The sequence below is a fragment of the Macrotis lagotis genome, chromosome X, assembly GCF_037893015.1.
Source record: "Macrotis lagotis isolate mMagLag1 chromosome X, bilby.v1.9.chrom.fasta, whole genome shotgun sequence".
Classification (NCBI taxonomy): Eukaryota; Metazoa; Chordata; class Mammalia; order Peramelemorphia; family Peramelidae; genus Macrotis; species Macrotis lagotis.
Genome location: NC_133666.1, coordinates 323,877,937 through 323,896,594, shown reverse-complemented (window position 1 = coordinate 323,896,594; position 18,658 = coordinate 323,877,937). Strand labels below are relative to the sequence as shown.

The window sequence follows — 18,658 nt, the reverse complement described above, 5'->3', positions numbered from 1 at the left end:
TAGTGACTTTACTTTATCACATAGCCAGAGTCAGAGGTGGGATTGGACCATCAGTCCTTCTTGACTCCAAGGAGAGGCCTTTTTCTACCATACTACTACAACTAATAGAGTTGTTTTCAATGGCCACACATATAGTAAAGAACTTGGTCCTATGATTTCAAAGCCAGTATTCTTTCTACCTAATGTTTTTACAGGAGAGAAAGAGAGAGAGAGAGAGAGAGAGAGAGAGAGAGAGAGAGAGAGAGAGAGAGAGAGAGAGAGAGAGAGAAAGAGAGAGAAGAAAGAAGAGAGAGGAGAGAAGAGAGAGAGAGAGAGAGAGAGAGAGAGAGAGAGAGAGTCAGAGAAAAAGATAGACAAAAATAGAGAGAGACCCAGAGAGACCGAGAGACAGACATAGACAGAAAGACAAAGAGATACTGAGACAGAGAGATAGGTGAGGGGGGGGGGGAATTTAAGAAAATTTATGTAGTTCCCTAATAAATCAATATCATTGCAAGTTAATGAATATTTGTTTGGGATTTTTAATTACATCTTTCTATATGTGGTAGAGTGTCCTTTTATATTTTGTTGATAAAATTCTGAACCTTATTAATCTTTGTGATTGGAATTGCCCTACATGATATATTAACTGGTTGTGAGCAGCTTATCCATGTCTCCTGGAGGTTGAGTTGAATTTTTGTTAGGGGTGCTATACCAAAATTTAGTGAATAACCTAACTTATTGGGAGAAATCTAATGTCTGAGGACCCCTCTCTCATTTCACTAGTTTATAAAAAGAATATTTACTTGAGGATTTTTGACATCACATTTTCTCTTCTACCTCTTTCCCTTCCCTCAGAAAGAACTTTTTTAAATTTAAATTTTATTTACTATTTTCAATTACATGAAATGGAAGTTTTTCAACATTTATCCATCTGCAAATTTAAAAGTCAACATTTTTCCTTCATCCTCCTTTCCTCCTTCCTCACCATGGTGGTGAACAGTCTGGTAAAAATTGTACATGTACTTTCATGTTTAACATATTTCTATATTAGCAATTTTATGAAAGAGGAATTTGAATTAAGGTTAAAGAAAAAAACATGAGAAAGAAGGAAGGAAAACATGAAAATTTTTTAAAGTGAATAGAGTATGTATTCAGATTCTGTGTTTTTTTTTTCTTCTCTAAATGTGGATGGCATTATACATAAGTCTCTCAGGGTCCTTCAATTCTGAACTGCTGAGAAGAGTTGTATCTATCATAGTCAATCACCTCAGAATGTTGTTAATATGTATAGTGTTCTCTTGATTCTATTTTCTTCACTTAGCATCAGTTCATGTAATTCTTTCCATGCTTCTCTGAAGTCTGACCATGACTTCTTATAGTATACTATAACATTCATATATCATAACTTGTTCAGACATTCCCCAATTGATGGAGATCCCCTCAATTTCTAATTCTTTGCCACTATAAAATGAAGTGCTTTAAATATTTTTGAACTAGTGAGATTTATCCCTTTTATTAAAGATATTATTTGAGTTTTACAATTTCCCCCCCAATCTTACTTCCCTCCCTCACCCCCACGGAAAGCAATCTGTCAGTCTTTACTTTGTTTCCATGTTGTACCTTGATCCAAATTGGGTGTGATGAGAGAGAAATCATATCATATCCTTAGAGAAGAGACAAGAATTCAAAGAGGTAACAAGATCAGAAATAAGATATCTGTTTTTTTTTTTCTAAATTAAAGGGAATAATCCTTGAACTTTGTTCAAACTCCACAGCTCCTTAACTGGCTACAGATGGCACTCTCCTTTGCAGACAGCCCAAAAATGTTCCCGATTGTTGCACTGATTGAATGAGCAAACCCTTCAAGGTTGATCATCACTCCCATGCTGCTGTTAGGGTGTACAGTGTTTTTCCTGGTTCTGCTCATCTCACTCAGCATCAGTTCATGCAAATCCCTCCAGGCTTCCCTGAAATCCTGTCCCTCCTGGTTTCTAATAGAACAATAGTATTCCATGACATACATATACCACAGTTTCTGTTTTCTTTTGGATATAGGCCTAGTATTTGTATTGCTGGGCCAATATGTATATTAAGAATTACTGGGTTTTGGGGCATCATTTCATAATATTTTTCAGAATGACTGGATCCTTCATGATCCCACCAACAGGGCATAAATGTCCCAATTTTCCCCCATTCTCTTCAACATAGATCATTTTCCTTTTTTTTTTGTTATCCTAGTCAATTGGATAGATATGAGGTGATATCTCATACTTGTATTAATTTGTATTTCTCTAATCAATAATGATTTGGAGCATTTTTTCACTTGACTATATATATACATATATATATATGTGTATATATATATATATATATATATATATATATATATATGTAATTTTTTCATCTGAAAAGTGCTTGTTCATATCCTTTGATCATTTATCAATTGGGGAATACTTATAAATTTGATTGAGTTCTCTATATTTTAGAAATGAGTCCTTTCTCAGAAACTCTGGCTATGGAAATTTTCCTTCTAATCTTGATTGCATTGGTTTTATTATTGAAAAAACTTTTTAATTTAATATAGTCAAAATCATCCATTTGACAATTTATAATGTACTCTATTTCTTCTTTGATCATAAATTTGTCCCCTTTATATAGATTCTACAGATAAAATATTTCTTGTTTTCTTAATAGATTTATGGTATCATCTCTTATGACTAAATCCTGTACCCATTTTTGCCCTTACTTTGCTATAGGGAGTGAGATGTGGGAATATGTCTAATGTTTGCCCTTCTATTTTTCAGTTTTCCTGGCAGTTTTTTGTCGAAAAGCACTTATCCAAGAAGCTAATGTCTTTGAATATGTCAAACAGTAGACTACTATAGTCATTTACTATTGCTTCTTTTGTATCTATTCTAATCCGCTGATCTATTACTCTAGTTTTTAATGAGTACCAGGCAGTTTTGATAACTGTGGCTTTATAATAGAGTTTTAGACATGATATTAACTAGGCTACCTTCCTTTGTATTTTTTTTATCAATTCCCCTGATATTCTTGAACTTTTGTTGCTCCAGATGAATTTTGTTACTATTTTTTTCAAGCTCGATTGGTATGGCACTGAATGAGTAATTTAATTTACATAGAATTGTCATTTTTATTACATTAACTTGACTTAATCATGAGCAATTGATGTTTTTTCCAATTATTTAGATCTGACTTTATTTGTGTTAAAAGTATTTTGTTATTGTGGTCATTTGGTTTCTGTGTTTGTCTTGGAAGCAGTATCACCAATTATTTTATACTGTCTATATTTTAAATGGAATTTCTCTTTCTATCTCTTACCCTTCAGGGTTGTTGTTCTTATATTGAAATTCTGATGATTTATGTGGGTTTATTTTATAGGCTGCTGTTTTTCAGAAGTTAATTGTTTCAAGTAGTTTTTAGTTGATTTTCTAGGATTCTCTAAGTATACCATCATATCATCTACAAAGAGTGAGTTTTGCTTCCTCATTGCCAATTCAAATTCCTTCAATGTCTTTTTCTTCTCTTATTTCTGAAGCTAACATTTCTAATACTATATTGAAAACTACTGGCAACAATGGGCATCCTTGTTTCATCTTGATCTTATAAGAAATGTTCCTAATTTATCCTCATTTCATACAATATTTGTTGATAGTTTTAGATACTGCTTATTATTTTAAGAAAAAAATAATTTATTCCTATATTCTCTAGTATTTTAATTAGAATGGATTATATTAAATGTTTTTTAAGGATCTGTTGAGATAATCATATGATTTCTACTGGTTTTGTTATTGATATATTCAATTATATTGAGTGTTTTCCTAATATTGAACCATTCTTATCTACCTGGTATAAATCCTACCTGATCATGGTGTATTTCCCTAATAATAACTTGTTGTAAGCTATTTGCTAAAATTTTATTTAAGAATTTTGTATCAGGAAGAATTTTGTATTAGGAAGATTGGTTTATAATTTTGGTTTATAAATATATATAATTTATAATTGGTTTATAATTTTCTTTATTTGTCTTGATTGTTCCTGGTTGAGTTATCAGCACCATTTTTGAATAGTTTAGTTTGAATAGTATGAATAGAATTGTAATTAATTGTCCCTTAAAATTTTTGGTAGAATTCCCTTGTAAATCCATCTGGATGAGGAGACTTTTTTCTTAGGGAGTTTATTAATGGTTTCTTCAATTTCTTTTTTTTTTTTTGAAATGGGTTTATTTAAGTATTTTGTTTTCTTTTCTGTTAATCTGGGCAGTTTATATTTTTTGTAAATATTCAACCATTTCATTTTTCATAATTTTCCTTCAAGGCTTTCATTTCTTTTTTTCCCCATTTTTCTTCTTGCTCTCTTGTTTGGTTTTTAAAATCTTTTTTTAAGCTCTTCCTCAAGGTTTTGAATTTGGGAATCAATTCATAAACTACTTTGAGGTGTCAAATGTAGGCAATTTGTCACTGTCTTCTTCTGAGAATAACTCTATTCTATCAGAAGAGAGTTAGAGGTTTTTTTTTTTTTTTTGCTCATTTTAATAGTTGACCTCTGCTCCTGGGTTAGAGGGAGTATAGAGTCAAGCTTTTTATAGTGGGATTGAGATCTTGTCCCTGACTCATTGCTTTCCAAGGTATTGCTTATACAGAGATTTGTTTCTTTGCCTATGTGGTAGTTTGTTCCCAACCCAGTCCATTCTGTTGCCCCAGCATTCCCAATACCTGGACTTTGCCTGGGGAGGGGACCCTCTCTGCTGGTCTGCTATCTAGCTGGCTTGCTGAGCTCAAACCTGAGCTGCACTGTGGCTAAAAGCATCCTGCTGGCTGTTCTGCTTCCCCATGTTGAGCTCTACTTTCTCTTGCTCCCCAGAGACAGACCTTTACTGAAGATACTCCATGACATGTTGATTTGAGATCTTGTTTCAATCTTTTCTGATGGGAACTATAGGTTTAAAGTTTCTGTAGAGTCTTCACTTAAAGTTGTGTCAGAATAAGTTTCTGGAGCATGTTAGTTTTTACATTGCCATCTTAAGTCCACGGTGAAAGTTCTCAGAAAGAATTCAATATTATAATAATTAATGTGGACCTTCCAATGGAAACAGTAAACTTCATGTGCTTGCCCTCAGAGGGAGTTACTGGCTAATCTCAGTCTTCAACATTACTTCAAAGTTAATATCAAGGTTCAGTATACTATAATTCAGCCTTCTGACTCAAGAACTGTGATTTCCATAAAGAATAAGAGGTAGAGACTCAGCTGCTCTCTCCTCAAACATCCAAATGCTTTAAATAATGAATCTAAACAAATCTCCAAGTAACAGAACCCACAAAAATATGGAGAGAACAATTTTCCTGTCCAAGACAACTTAGAAGGTTAGTAGTAAGGTGGCACAGTGGATAGAGCACCAGCACTGGATTCAGGAGGATCTGAGTTCAAATCCAGCCTCAGACACTTAATAATTGCCTAATTTTGTGACCTTGGGCAAGTCAGTTAACCATGTAGCCTTAAATAAATAAACTTTTTTTTAAGTTGGCCATAAAGTCTGTTTCACTAAGAAGAGAAAGGAGTGTGATTCTAGGCAAGCAGCATCAGTGCAAGACTAGACCCAGAAAACCAGGAGATCTCCAGATGACTGGAAAATAGCAGAAAAGGTGGGTTCCAGATATCTCAGTCCACAGATTAAAGACAACCTAGAAGGTTATTTAAAAATATATAGATAGAGATAGAGATAGAGATAGAGATAGAGATAGAGATAGAGATAGAGATAGAGATAGAGAGATATAGATGATATAGATATAGATATAGATATAGATATAGATATAGATGATATAGATATAGATATAGATATAGATATAGATATAGATATAGATATAGATATAGATATAGATATAGATATAGATATAGATGATATAGATGTAGGTGTAGGTGTAGGTGTAGGTGTAGGTGTAGGTGTAGGTGTAGGTGTAGGTGTAGGTGTAGGTGTAGGTGTAGGTGTAGATGTAGATGTAGGTGTAGATGTAGATGTAGGTGTAGATGTAGATGTAGATGCAGATATATAGATATGTATATCTGGAAAGAAAGTGACAGAGGACAGAGAAGTAAGTTGAATATAAAGGCATAAAAATAAAAAAAAATTAAGGGATAATAGGGGAATATCCTGGAGCAAAAAGAGAGGAAGAATGGAATAGATTATCTCATTCTAAATAGTTTATAGTGAAGAGGAAGATGGGGGAATGGAAAAGAACCTTATCCTCATCAGAACTGGCTAAAAAAAGGAAATAACATACACACTTAGCTCGGTATAGAAATCTATCTTACCCTACAGGAAAATAAAAGAGGAAAAAATATAATCGAGGTTGTGATAGAAGGGAAGGAAGATTGGAGCAGAAGGTAGTCAGAAGCAACCCAGTTTTGAGGAGGGATAGGGTGAAAGAAGAGAGAGAGAATAGAATTAATAGACGGAAAAACCAAATGAAAGGAAATACAATTAGCAACAGTAACTGTGAAAAAAATATTCGAAACAAGTTTCTCTGATAGAGGCCTCAATTCTCAAATGCTTAGAGAACTGAGTCAATTTTTTTTAAATTGCTAATTTCCCAATTGATAAATGATCAAAAGATAAAAACAGTTTTCAGATGAAGTAATCAAAGCTATCCATATCTTTATGAAAAAGCACTCTCACTATTGATTGTAGAAATGAAAATTAAAACAATCTGAGGTACCTAATATCTTATATATGCTAATAGGGCAGAAATGGAAAAAAGATAAATGTTGAATAAGTGGAAAATTAGATATTAATGTATTGTTTCTGGAGTTGTAAACTGATTCAACTCTTCAGCAGAGCAATTTGGAACTATGCCCCAAGGGCTCTAAAATGATGCACATCTTTTGACTGACAAAGCAATTTCTGGATCTGGACTCTTTAAAATAGATAAAAAAAAACCCCAAAAGGTAAAGGATTTATATGTACAAAAATATTTCCATCAGCTCTTTGAACCTACAACTAGGTGTCACCGTGGATAGAGCACTGGTCCTGGATTCAGGAGGAATTGAGTTCAAATCTAGCCTCAGACATTTAATACTTGCTTATCTGTGTGAACTTGGGAAAGACTTAACCCTATTGCCTTGCAAAAATTAAAAAAAAAGATTGAACCAATTGTGATATGTGATTATGATAGAATAATATTGGACTATAAAAAATTATGAGATATATACTCTTAGAAAAATCTGGAAATACTTCCATGAGTTGATGCAAAGTGAAATGTATTATGTAAAAAGTAACAGTCATATTGTAAGATGATTTGTTATGAGTAGCTTAGCTATTCCCAGAAATACAATGATCCAAGAAAACTCTGAAGGATAAAAGGCAAAAAGTGTTATCCAGCATCAGAGAAAGAACTGATCCTGTCGGAATACAGACTTTTTTCTTTATTTTTCTTGAAGTTTTCCTTTTGTCTTTAATTTCTTTCACAATATGACTATAATGGAATTGTTTTGCATGATTATACATGCTTTGCATGACTATACAAATTGCTTGCCTTCTCAATGGTGGAACAGAAGCGGGAGGAGGGGGGGTAGGAAAAGAGAATTCAGAACCCAAGGGTTTGAAAATGCATGTTAAAATTATTTTCATGTAACTGGGGGCAAATAAAATAGTAAATAAGAAAATAAAAGAAAAAAGAATTGGGATTTCCTTATGTTTATGAATTCAGAATCTGTTTCCAGGGAAGGGAGATTTACTGTTCAGGGTTTGTCTTTATGATTGCTTAACATGTAGTCACAAGTTTTCCTAGATTTGGAATAAAGTATCATTGTCAAAACTGAGTATTTCAAAGGAGAGAGAAGGGAGATATTTTGAACCCCATGGAGGTATTTTTTAGGAGTAACTTCAGATTTGGGGATTTTGACTTTTATTCAGAGAAGCTCAATTTTCTAAGCATCAATTTCTTGGAAAGAGAAGAGGATAGCTCTCTCAACCCCTCAACATCTGGAGAAGAGAAAATGGAATGCAATCACAAAATATAGAAGCAAATACCATTGTGAGATAGTTTAAAAAATCAGGTCAGATGAGAGAGATTGTATATGTAGCAACCTAAAGTTATGTTCCCCTTATGATAGCATTCAAGCCCTCCTATGTTCTGATAAAGACTTGATGGAATGTCATAGTGGTCAAGATCTAACAGTACTAGACAATGTTTCCTTTACTAGGAAAGTCTAAACAACCAGATGTCACTCAGGAGTTTGGAGCAAGAAAGGGGATTTTGTAGATTAGAGACACTTGTCATAGAGAGAGAAGGATAATGTTAATTTTTTAGAAGCCTTTATTATGTGTTTTCTACAGTTTTCTTTTGGTTCTTCTTAGTATTTGGTGTTTTATTCATTGTCTTTGAGTCTGATATAAAAGTTATTCTATAGTTGATAACTGTATTTGTTAGCTTGCACACTTAAATGGATTCTGCAAATCAATTTACACATACCTGTGGAGTTACAAACATAAATTGTGTTAGAATAAATATTTTTCAAGAGTTTTTTTTAATTTTAAATTATTTAAAATGATATTTTGGTGATGTAATTCTAATGTGTTGCAAAGAATGATAGGATAGTTGATTTTCGAAAAGAATATAGACTTGTATAAAATAATGAAGAGTGAAATGAGCAGAACCAATAGAACATTGTGTATAGTAAGAGCTATCTTGTTCTAAGAACAATTTTGAATGACTAAGTCATCTTGACAAATGACTCAATACAAATATTTAAATCATCTATAAAGTTGATCTGAAGGAAGATGCTATTCACATCCAGAGGAAAAAAACTGATAAATCAAAATATGTATAACAGTATGACAAGCATACATATATGCATGTGTGTGTGCACATATATACATATAATATATATATATATATATATATTTATGCCTAAAACATAAATACATATTTGTGTCTTATGGTAAGTTTCTCTAGGTCAGCATGGGAAGGAGTAAGGGAAAATAAAAAGTACACAGTAGAGAACAAAGTTAGGTAGCTTTGAAAACAATGCATCATAATTATTACATAGCTTTTTTTCCCCAAAGTGTGAACAGTTGAAATGGAAATTCACGGTTTTATATTATATCTTCTTTGCATATTGTGTTCCGTACATGGAAATGTTCTTTTTTTATTTTTTATATTTAAATTTTATTTTTTTAAAATTTGGATTAGTACTAAGATTAAACCCCAGAGAATAGAGGAAATCTTGGAATTACCAACAATTGTTAGATAGATAGATAGAGAGAGAAATAGATGGATGAAAGATATAGAGAGACAAATAGTAAGTAATATTAGAAGAGAAGCAATCACTAGAGAAAGACAATGTATTATCCATAAATATAGAATACAGAAAATAAAGTAAGTATCCTCATGGATGAGATCATGAATTGATTGAAATGTTGGAAGAATAGCAAAACGCTTTTACAATAAAGGATCCAGAGTCATATTATTAACCGATGTTCAAAAGAAATTTCCAAAACAAATTTGCTGTTTATATATTGAAATTATTTGTTGGTTTACTAATAATTTTTAGTGGAAAATAGTATATAGTGGAAAGAACATTGAATCTAAGGGCATTGAGCAAACATATAGGGTTAAGTTCTATTCTAAAAATTGTAACTTTAATATTGTCTTTGGAATTACAAGATCCAGTTTCAAAATCTGCCTCATGTCTGGCCTTTGACATTTCCCTTAACTTCCCTGTTTCATAATCTATGATATGAAGGTATTGGACTAGATGATCTTTGAAGTCTTTTCAGATCAAGATTTCTGATTTTAAAATCCTATTATTCTCCCATACTGGTGTGTAGTAAAATGCACTGTTCCTATTTCCTATCCTCTCTGCTTGCATAAAATAGATTTATCTCTTCTATCCCTTGAGTTTAACTTCCTATTTCTATCTGTTAAAAGATTAGGGGTTAAGAAGAAGGAGGCATTTGGGGATCATCTAGGGTCACAAAACTTCTATATCTACTAAGTTACAGGGTGTTTCCTCACAATAAATATGTTGCCAATAAAGCATTTGCAGAAGGTTAGACATAAATTGCAGGGGAAACCACAGAACTAGACACATGGAGAGTCCCCTCAAAAAGTGGAGGGAGGAAATTTTATTTTCTTCTTCCTGTGTTCTCACTCACAATAGCACATTAAACCTTCAAAGTTGAGTCTTCTTAGCTAGTAGTGTCCTATCTCATTCTTCTTGACCTCACTGTAGCCTTTAACATTATTAATTATCCTCTTGTCCCTGATAATTTCTCTAAGTTTTCATGATACTGCTTTCTCCTACTTTTCCTCCTAATTATCTGAACCCCCATTCCAAATATCTTTTGTTTGAGCTTCACTTTCACCCTTATTTTGAGGCACTTCCAACTGTTATGGGTTCTCTTCTCCTTCTGTGCTATTCATCTGATGATCTCATCTGCTGCAATAATCATTTCTATGCCAACTATTCTCAAATCTATTTGTCTCTTCTGACTCTGTCTCTGGAGTGACTTCCACTCATTTCTCCAAATGCCTTTTCTTGAACTGGATGTCCCATTGATATCTTAAATTCAACAAGTTTAAAATTGAATCATTTTCCCCAAATCTCCCCTCTTCCTAAATTTCCTATTAATGTGGAGAGTATCACAATTCTCTCAGCCATACAAGTTTATGACCCAGGTGTCATCCTTGATTCATTACTCTCTGCCCCCCCATAATGAAATTATTGTTCATTATTATCATTTCCACCTTAGTAGTATCTTTGATGTGCACTCCCTTTTATCTTCCTTTGCATGGATTCCTATCTTTTGATTGACTATTCCAATAGCCTGCTAGCTGTTCTTTGCCTTATGTCTCTTCCATATTGCAATCTCTACTGAACCATCAAATCGATCTTCCTAAAACACAAGCCTCTTGCTCAGTAAACTCAAGTGGCTCCTTATTTCCATTAGGAACACATATATAAAAAGCCCTCTGACTTCAAAGTCCTTTAAAACTTGACTTCTTTCTACCTTTGCGGTTTTCTTGCACTTAACACTTTTCTTTAGCTGTACCATGATTTTCTTTGATGCAACTTTTTTGTACTTCATTTTCACTGACTGTTTTCTATAGCCACGATGTTTTCCCTTCTTAGTTATACCTTCTAGGATTACTTGTTTTTGTTGTTATTTAGTTATTTTCAGCTATGTCTAACTATTTTTAACCCCTTTTGGGATTTTCCTGGCAAAGATAACTGAGTGGTTTGGTATTTCCTTCTCCAACGCATAAAGAAACTGAGATAAGTACTTGCCCAGGATCACACAGCTAATAAGTATTTGAGGCTAAATTTGAATTCATGCCTTCCTGATTCTAGACCCAGCATTCTATCCATTGTGTCTCTGAGCTGCTAGGTTCCCTAGCTTCCTTTAAGTTTAATTAGACCTCTATTTCCTACAAGAAATGATTCCTAAACCTCATTAATCTTAGAGTTTTCCATATAAGATTATCCTCAATTTTTCTTTAGATATTTTGGGTGCACATAATTGTTTCCTTTTTAGGTCTTTGAGAGAAGGAACTTTTTAAAAAAATTTTTACTTTATCTTTCTTTGTATCTCCAGTGCTTAGCAAAGTGACTAGCACATAACAGTAAATAAATGTAGTATTATGGCTTATCATCCTATCTAGTTACTAAAAACAATTCAGTAATAGCTGGAAGAAATATAAATAGTTAGCTGATCCCACCATCTCATTTTATAGATTAAGAAACTGAGATTCAGAGACTTGAAGTGATCTTCCCACAATGATACCTGGTGAGAAGCAGTACTGATATACCAAGTGAGATTGTCCTGACTCCTAAATCAATACATCTCATTCTATGCTAGTTCAAAGGACACTTAAATAGAATAGAGTGATGATCAGAATATTCTGAAGAACTGTCATTTTATGAGGAATTTAGAACTGGAAATATGATCTATGTTTCATTTCTAGTAAGATCTGAAGCAAGTTACTACATCACCCTAAACCTTAGCTTTCTCATCTGTAAAAATAAAAACATTAAACAGCATGACCTCTTAAACTTTCTTCCAGTTCTTGATCCTATATTCATAAAAAAGATTTGTCTTGCTTCACTCAGCAAGCTGAAAGTGTAAGTTTGAGATGATACAAGGGAAGAGACAGCATGCTTAGAAGTGGAATACTTCATTTAAATGTATGAGCTCATTCCACCAGAGTAGGGGCAGGGAAATAAGGTGAGCAAGAGAGTGAGGCATAGTCTAATTATTATTATTAGATTATGATTGATTTATGATTTCAAGATCTCCACTGTTTTCCCTCTTCAACCTGAATTCCTGAGTTCAATTGAATTAAATTTAATTTATCTTTATTGAACATCAATAATGAGCCTAGATTTGTGCATGTACTAGAAGACATACACAAAAGGGAAATACTATATTTCTGCCTTCTAGGGCTTCCAGTCAAGATGTAGAGATAAGAATTGCAAACATGAGTTAATCAGAGGACACAATGCTTTGGCATATATTCACATACCAGAACATGGTGTATGACAAAGGAAATAAAAAAGAAAATGAGTGCTTGAAGCAGGCTAGAAAGGTACCATGTCTTTCAGAATGACTCTGAGTCTATGAACTAGATAATTCTGGCAATACACATTCCAAGGGAAAGATTATTGGATGTGAATCCTGAAGATCAACATCTAGTTTTTCTTTTCTCCTTCAGAAGATTTTGTGAGAAAGGTCAAATCTCTTCATTTTTAAGGATCTGTTTCTTAGTTAAAATTAAGCAAGCAACAAGCAGAAAACCTGAAAAACTTCAAGTCCAACATTTAAATGAAGATTCACCATTCTGATTATGCCATATTCTCAGCCAAGCTCTTTTGTATGTGTTAACTTTGAGCTACATGCCCTATTATTTTTCCTTGATAATTTCTTTCTTCCTTGATACATTTTGAATTACTCTGAATTTTTGCTTTTTCCTATTCTCTGAATGGTTTCATGTCTAGGAGTGACAATTAAGCAGATATTCCTGCCATCAGCTGTATCTGCTCCTCTGACATGCCGTTTACTGAAAATTAGCAGTGGATGGAGGCACTTGGGTTATGGATAGTGAATATTGAATGACACATCAAGCTGCCATTGAGTAGGGGCTCAGATGTTAGTGACTTTGATGGGGAAGGATGGAGTACATATTCTAAAAACGAGACTGGTTAATTTAGTTACAAGTGCTTTGAGTTATAAGAGCCCACCCCACCCCCAAAGCATAGACTTAACCCAGATGAGAAAAAGGGAAAATGATCAATGTTGGAGAGGTTGTGGGAAAATTCGGACATTGATGCATTGATGATGGAGTTGTGAATGGATCCAGTATTTCTGGAGAGCAATATGGAACTATGCCCAAAGAGCAATAAAACTGGTCATACCTTTTGACCTAGCAATTCCAATTCTAGATCTATATCCAGAAGAAATTGTAAAAAATGGGCAAATTCTTTCATTTTCCAAAATATTCATAGCAGCTCTTTTGGTAGTAGAAAATAATTGGAAATTGAGGAGATGCCCATCAATTGGGGAATGACTAAACAAGTGATGGTACATAAATACTATGGAATATTATTGTTCTATAAGAAGCCATAAATGGTCGAACTCTAGAGAAGCATGGAATGACTTACTGTATCTCATGATGACTGAAGAGAGTAGAGCCAAGAGAACAATATACATATCAACAACATTATGAGATAAACAACTTTGATGGCCTATATTAATCCCAACCAGAGGAAGAGAAACAAAACCAAACAAAACAAACACCCTTGCCAAATCTGATGAACACTTTATAAAAATGATCTCTTATGTATCTCTTTAATTTATGATGCCAAAATTACTAATTTGCAATATATATATATATATATATATATATATATATATATATATATATATATTAACAAAATATATATGCAAATTGCTAACCTGATTCTTCCCTACTGAAGAGAGGAGGAGTAGGAAGAAAGAGTAGAGGGAAAGTTTGCATGTACAAATGGATGAAAATAAAAAAATACAGGCCAAAAATATAGTAATATGCTTAAAAAGTGTGTACAAGTTACTGGGTTGGAGGACAAAACCAATCTACTACAGTCAGAGGTCAAGTTTGGAAATTGTTACGTCATACACATGCTGAAAGAAATTTCTATTTTTTTCTTTAAAAAGAACTGTAATGTACCTTTTAGGTATTGTGATGGGATCATTAACTCCAATCTTGAAGGGAACTTAATTGTTGCCTAGGTCAAATACTTTCATTTTCCTGATGGGGAAACAGTCCCAGAGGTATTAGTGTCTTTACCATTGTTGCATATGAAAGATAATAAGAGCATATATCTAGAATGGAAGAAACATGACAGAATATCTGGTCCAGCTACTTCCTTTTAAAGATGAGGATACCAAGGCCCATGATGGCAAAATGATTTGACAAAGTCACACAAAAAACAAATCTGGGAAGCATGATATGAACCCAGATCCTTTCACTCCAGAGTAAGGACTAACATGCCTTCGGTGTCCCCTAGAATCCTGTTGAATTTGGTACCCTGGTTTTCTCTAATAAAGAAAAAAATCAAAGGAGACTATAATTTTGCAATTCTCAAAAATTGACCAGTTGAGTGTCCATAAATAATTACCTCTGTGGGTAATATCCCCAATGCATCTAGCTCTTAAAGCATGATTAAGTTATTTGGAAGAAAATAAAAACTCATCTTCTCTCTCATCAGTTTTCTTTTCCTTAATCTGTTCATGGAATCACCATGCTCTTAGTCACCTGACATATAAAATTTAAGCTATTTTCTACATCCCTATTTCTTCTTCAACTACCTCCTCCCCATTCTCATTCTTATCCAGGTGTCAGGTCAAGTAAAATCTATCTGCTCAAATCTTAACTTACATGCATATCATTTCCATTTTCCACTTGCCATTACCCTAGAAAACTTCATGTTAGAGGTCATTGCCTAGAAGTCTCAGATGACTTCAGGTAATTGAAGTTTCTTTGTGTCTTTACCACAAATATTGTGTTAGAGCATTTTTTTAAACTTAAGTCATTCCCATAGTAAAAAAAAAATCCCAAAATTAAAAAAAGCTTCTGAACTCCAACTAGATAGTCCTATCAACATGATTTTCCCAGATAATCCCAAGAGTAGTAGTCTATTTTTTTCCAGGCTTTCCAATTTTAATCTGAAGAGGCATACATACATTATAGTTGTCTAACCGAAACAAATAGCAACAAAGTATTCTGTGAATTACTAGAATATTGCTTTTTTTCTCCATCCTTATTGATATTTTCAGTTTTCTAAGGTTCTTACTATGCTGAACTCTTCTCTGTTATAGAGAAGCTATGTACTTTCTTTCCCTATTCATTCAGGAATATATGGAGGGGGGTGAGGGGGTTAGAGGGTAGAGGTTAATATTTTGCTAAAGGTTGCTAAGTAAACTTTAAAAAAAAATAATGACCACATTTCCTTGGTTGCCTAGGTATCCTTGTCCTACAAATAGTATTCTTTCAACAGCAGCAAAGAAAGAGATGCTTTAGTTTGATGATGTCTATAAAGTTTTCTGGAATAATATAACTTTTTTTTGTCTTTTGGTTTGACCTCTTTACTGCTTTTTTGTCATTATCAGCTATTTTTCATGTGCTAATGGCATAGGATCACATTTTGCCACCCTCTGACAATATCAGATGTCTTTCCTCATTCCCTTACTCTCAAATTATTGGTTTAGTTTTGCCTATACATTAAACCCAATGTCATAGTCAGGAACCAACACTGGTCTCTTGTTGGGAGCTCCATCCAGAAGAGGATGGTTTAGTTTTGGAGTCAAGTTTCCTATTTATCCTTGCATTTTCTCTCCAGTTGACTAGTGCTTTACATTTCCTCTGTTCCTTGATTTATAGCTCATGTTAATTTTATTATTATCCTGATTACCCAATTTCTTGGAGAATTCATTTACACATATTTGTGGAGACCTAAATGTGAACTATATTTATAGTAAATTCTTGGTGGGAGCATAAGGAATCAAAGAGAGAGAGATTGATCTTTCTGTATTAGGCCCTAAGATTGAAATGAGGTCTTATAAACCCAAATGAAGATATTAGAAAGAACAAACTTGGGAATTGGGTTATGTTGGGTTATATCTATATAGATAAACAAGTAGACACACCAACAGGGAAAGAAAAAGAGGATGATAATCCCTTGCCAGTGCAAATGGTGACAATATGGTCTAGTGAAAACAGAAAAAATAATTTGGGTCAAAGAGTTTGAACAAAACTTCACATATGAGACCTTGTCTTTGCTCTCCACAGGCCTAGATTCCTGGTCACTGCCATCTGATACTCTTGAAATCTGACCCAGCCTAACTGCCTGGGGCTACAAAAGGTAGTATGGTCTGGTGGAAGTAAAATGAATCCTGAATCAGGAGAACTCTTCATCCTAATACTACCTCTCTTCCTTATGAATAATAACTATATGGAAATAGATAAGTCACATTATAAAAGGAAAGAACAAGCGAACACAAGGGAACACAGTGTAATTATAATAGCTAAAAAACTTGGTCCTGGAGATGAGTTGATAAAGGCACTTCCCTCCTTTCTTTGCTGAGGTAGGGGACTATGTTTAATATTGTAAATACTTTCCTACTCAGTTGATGTATTGCTTGCTTGCTTGAGATGGCTCTCTGTGTAGACAGGGGAAACCTATCCTGATAAAAGGTGATACAAAAACAAAATATTACAATAAATATTAAATCTATAATAAACATAACAATGATTACCCCCCCAAATAAAGTAGGAACTTCATTTACTTCATCTATTAAATGGAAATAATAGTAAGCTGTAGTACCTATTTCATATGTTTTCTATAAGGACCAAGAAAAATAATGTATTCAAATTATTTGTAAACTTCAAAACCCTTATTATAAGTTTCCTAGTCCTCCCAGGCTAAGCCTGTCTTCCTTTATTCCAGATTCTTTCCTCATCTGGACTGACATTATCTGTGTGTCTATTTTCCATATAAATAATATAATAAATACAATATAATAAATATAATAGAATATAAATAAACTCCTCTCTACTACAGTTTTGACATAGATACCATCACACTTGTCTTCTCAGACTTACCTCACTCCAATGCTCCCCAATGCACATAGGAGTGAGGATAGCAGTTTACTGGTCTGATCTAAAGAACCAAGATGAATGTCAGTCTGATGCTTCAGAGCTTGGAGAAGATAGCTCATAAATAGGACCTTGTTTTGCTTATCTCATCAAATGGCAAGAATCTGTTGAGCCTTTGATCCTAAAAAAAAAATTATCTCAGTCTACATTCTGAGAATGTCTCTTTCTCCCCCACCCCAAAAAAGACACACACACGTGGCACGCACACACACACAAACACACACACAAAGAGAGGAAAATCTGTGGTTGGCAGGTAAAGGTTTCCTCTCACCTTCCCAGTAGGTACAACATACATGTGCCAGTGGCATTCACATAGACCCAGCAGGTCATCTGCAGGGATCAAAGGCAGAGTCAAAAGAGGCAGAGGCAGCAACAGTCCCATTCGGATGCCTTTGCAGTTTGGGGTCATTTATCGTTTCATCTTGATGCAGCTCCCCGTGCACAAATAGACCCAGAGCAGCAGGGATTTCAGTTCTGACTCTTATCCCCCTGTTGCTTTCAATCCCCTTTATGGGCTGCCTGAAATGTGGTCTGTCAGTAAAGTGGACAAATTGGCTGTTACGAAAGAAAAACCCAACCCAACTTTGGCTCTGACTCTGGTGAGGAACTGGATTCATTAACCTCAATGATAAAAATAACCTCTTTTGTATCTGCCCTCTTCCCAACCTGATGCGCCCCCCATCCCATTTGTTCTAATCTCTCATCAGCCTTGCCCAATTTCATTCCTACTTGGACCAGGGGAAAAGTGTCTCAAAGATCCCCATTCTCAGACATGTCTCAGCCACATCCCCTGAAAATATCAAAGGAGCCTGTTTGAGCTCAGCTACATTGTATATCAAGAGACCTGGTTCTCAGGTCCTTATTTGAACTTTCTGAGGTTCATCCTCCATCAGCTCAAGTTCAGTCATTTTGATGTTTTGGCTTTGAGTTTGGTGTTTAAAGTGCTATGAAATAAACATCAATACAATGCCATTCTTGTTTCATTTGAACTGTTTAGCCCTTGAGGGCAGACTCCAGCAAATCCAGAGACTCCAGTTTCCCGATTACTGAACTTTAAAGAAGGACTGAAGTTATGAATTGAGGGACTCCCACTTACAAAAACTGCTTCTAACTTGAAGTAAACAGGCTGAGCCGCTCTTTAGTTGTTCTTGGAGACTTCTCTGGTTAAAAGTTAGCCCCATTTGAAGTCAGTTTATAACCTGTCTTTATTCTTCCAGAATTACTGGTTGCCATAGTTACAGCGAGCTTCTGGAAATGAACTTCATAATTGCTTCATATTGCATATAAACAGCTGGATTCCCTCTTTCAATTTCATTCTGAAACAATGAAGGGCCAGGAAAATGGCCTCATATGTGAATCATTGACATGCTAAAGACCATTATACCAGGAGCAAAGTATCATGAAGTGGGGAACTTGAACCAAAAGTGACAGTCAAATTCTCTAAGCCCTCTATATGTGAATGAATG

The 18,658-nt window shown here is 34.2% G+C and overlaps 1 long non-coding RNA gene across 1 annotated transcript; it reads right to left on the bottom strand.

Moving 5' to 3' along the window:
* Nucleotides 1-16,649: 16,649 nt before the first annotated feature.
* On the bottom strand, nt 16,650-18,373 carry LOC141502337 (uncharacterized). The gene is made up of 3 exons (XR_012472496.1): nt 18,289-18,373; nt 17,139-17,313; nt 16,650-16,720 (listed from the first exon to the last, which is right to left on the bottom strand). It is a non-coding gene; the product is annotated as an uncharacterized LOC141502337 (long non-coding RNA).
* Nucleotides 18,374-18,658: the final 285 nt, after the last annotated feature.